At 32.7% G+C, this 3384-nt stretch overlaps 1 non-coding gene across 1 annotated transcript; it reads left to right on the top strand.

Moving 5' to 3' along the window:
* Positions 1–1459: 1459 nt before the first annotated feature.
* Positions 1460–1612, top strand: LOC123324470. The gene has a single exon (XR_006539835.1). It is a non-coding gene; the product is annotated as a small nucleolar RNA SNORA62/SNORA6 family (small nucleolar RNA).
* Positions 1613–3384: the final 1772 nt, after the last annotated feature.

The following is a 3384-nucleotide window of genomic DNA, read 5'->3' as shown; positions in this document are numbered from 1 at the left end:
TCATGAAGAACCTCTTCCTTTTATTCACTTTAGATTGTTGAATAGCTATTGAAGATTCCATGAACTTTTTATAAAATGATAATAACATAATTGCCTCCTGATTTCTAGGATATCAACAAATACACAGTAAATAAAACATTTAAAAAATACTTGTGAATGAGGTGTTCAGAAATATGCAAATTTGAATAGTATAGTGACTAGAAGTTTCTTCTAAAATTGGATCTCTGAATTCATAAACAATTGCACCACTTACCTGCTTTGTGACTCTTGAACAAGATACTTAACATCTATGAACTTAAATTTCACCATCTCTAAAAAGTAGATGATAATAATATCTGAAACATTGGTTTAATGATATGATTAATTAAAATGGGCCATGTGAGTGGGCCTAACCCAGTTTCAAAACATGTTAACTATTTAATTAATATTGTTGTAACTGTTGATAGTATTCATGATGTTTTGTTTTTATTGTTATGAAAAAATCATATGATCATATCAATATATGCATTTGCCAAATTCCAACCTGTATTTATAATAAAACTATCATCAAACTAACAATAGAGAACTTGAGCAGTGGAGTTTGACACTTCCTCAGTTTGTTGATAACATCTCCAAAAAAAAATATTCCTCTATAACTAACATCATATTTAACTTGAGAAACTGGAAGCTTTCTTTTATGTATATGTATTTATTATATTCAGTTAGCCAACATATAGTACATAATTAGTTTTTGATGTAGTGGTCAACGATTCATTAGTTGCGCCTAACACCCAGTGCTCATCACAACACATGTCCTCCTTAATACCCATCCCCTGGTTAACCCATATCCCCACCGTCCTCCCTTCTGTAACTCTCAGTTTGCTTCCCGGAGTCCAGAGAAACTGGAAGCTTTCTAATGAATATCGGTAACAACACAAAGATGTTCACTCATTGCTCTTTTTTTTTTTAAGATCTTATTGGCGGGGCACCTGGGTGGCATGGTGGGTTAAGTGTCTGACTCCTGGTTTCAGCTCAGGTTGTGATCTCAGTGTCATGAGATTGAGCCCCATTTCAGCCTCTGCACTCAGTGCAGAGTCTGCTTAAGACTCTCTCCATCTCTTGCTGCCCTTCCCTCCACTTTCTAAAAGAAATACATAAGTCTGTTTTAAAAAAAAATCTTACTGGATGTCCTAGTTAATACAATTAGACAAGAAAAGGAATAAAACTTTTATCCTAAAAACAAAACAGATTTGGAAGGAGGAAATGAAATTGTCTTTGTTCAGAGATGACAACAATCTGTGCAGAAAATCTCAAACAACAAAAATACCCTGGAACAAATAAAGCAATAGTAGCAATATTGCAGGATACAAAGTGTATGTTTAAAAAATGAATTGCTTTCTTATATGTTATCACTAAGTAAGTTGATGTTGATGTTGAAATTAAAAATACAGCACCACTCATATTGCCACAAAAAATAAATACAGCACATTTTTAAAGCTTGAGTTCAGGCCACTGGTTGGCAGATGAACTCACAAGTGTAGACAGTGTGCTACATGAGGGGCAAGACTTTCACCAACACCACCAGGGTCTCTGGCCCAATAAGTAGTGTTTGGTTGTAATTCTTGCTATAAATTAAAAAAAAAAAAAAAAAGAAATTAAAAAAATGAAATACTTAAGCATAAATCTAACAAAATACATATGAAATATGTATGTGGAAATTTAAAAAGTTCTAAAGAAAAAAAGGAAGCTCACAAAATTAAAAAAAATAAAGCAAGCGATTTGCATATTTAGTCTTTTCATGGAATAAATATTGTATGAGAAAATAAAATGAAAAAGCCATAACTTCTTTTTAGTATTCTATTTTAAAAAGCAGGAAAACCATTATTCTAGGTGAGACGTGTGAAATGTACATTTTATTATCACTACAGTTTTCAATTTAATGGTTCATACATTTCCTTTTTATTACAGAAATTAGCATTAGGAAACCACTTTTCTTTAATTACTAAGTAATGCCTCAGGTAAAAAGAATTAACATTTCCTGTGATAAAGAGTTCAATGGGGAAAAGAAAACATTTATGCTAGTAACGGTTTAAGTCTTCAATTCATAGTATTCTCACAGTCAGGAAAAATAGTTTTAAGCCTTAAGCAAAAAGATTAGTCATCAACAAAATCAGCAACTAAATTTTAGAACTAGAATTAACTGTATTTATAGCAAAACATGTATTTGAATATTCAACTGGGTTCTCTTTTCTCACAAATGTTTATACTCCCTTCTCTTCCATATTCTTTCCAATCCTAAAAATCAAACCCATTGAACCAGCCAACCATTAAAACTATTGTGTCTGATATTACTTATAGAGGAATAATTCAAAAGTCCATAGCTCTAACAGATTTTTGTGAGACATTGAGTTGTATCTGAATATTGCTTCAGGCCAATCTTTAACAAGATTTCCCAAATAACCTCCTATAGATTAGGAAAAGAAAATACTGAAAGGAACTTTATTTAGACCCCATAGCATGACATTCAATACATAGTTATCACATACTAATGCTTTTTAAATTGAATAATACATTATCAAGTGTTTTGGCTGGGGCCCATAGTTGACCAACAGGCTATTCAAATATTATTTCCTGTAAACTAAGATCTTTCCAACTCTGATGGGAACCCCTAGAGAATGTTTAGGCCCAATGCCCCTGGGGAAGGGAGCAGATAGAAACAAACAAAATAATCTTGAGTTTCTTCAGGGAATGGTTTTCTTTTTTACTGAAGCATTCTACTAGTAATCATTACTTTGTAATTTTTCACTTGCAGAAAGAACAGGTCTCATTTTACCCATAACAATAGTTTTGCTTGATTATGTTTCCAAGCATGATGTGAATGGTAGAAATGCACAGAACAATAAAGACCAACAAAAAAAAATCCCCTGCACTATAAGAACTGAAGGGGGCATAGACACAAATACAGAGTAAAATGTGAGCTAACGGAAGCAATATGTCATATTATTCAAGACTTTGAATATTTCACCAAACTGCCTTAATTGGAATCCTTACCCTGCCACTTACTTAATAGTTCTATGTCTTTGAGCAAGGGTAGAACCTTTCTATCCCTCAGTTCCTCATTGCAGTAATGGGAATAAGTGTTCCTCACTTCATAGAGATGTTGTGAATTAATGAATTAATTTGTAATGTAGGTTCTAAGAATAGTCCCTGGAACATAGTAAGTGTTTACTTTTTATGATGCTTTGGCCTGAGTATAACTGAAAACCCATGAAGGCAAAAGAGAAAATACAGAGGTAAGATGAGATTCAGGGTTAATTGAAATAATGATTCAGTGATAAAGTAAAACATTTATTATTTCTCTCTTTTCTCTGTCCAAAGTGATACAGTTCTACTCACTGTCGAAGT

This window comes from Neomonachus schauinslandi, chromosome 3 (assembly GCF_002201575.2).
Source record: "Neomonachus schauinslandi chromosome 3, ASM220157v2, whole genome shotgun sequence".
In the NCBI taxonomy this organism is placed as follows: domain Eukaryota; kingdom Metazoa; phylum Chordata; class Mammalia; order Carnivora; family Phocidae; genus Neomonachus; species Neomonachus schauinslandi.
This window is presented reverse-complemented; position numbering and strand designations above follow the sequence as displayed.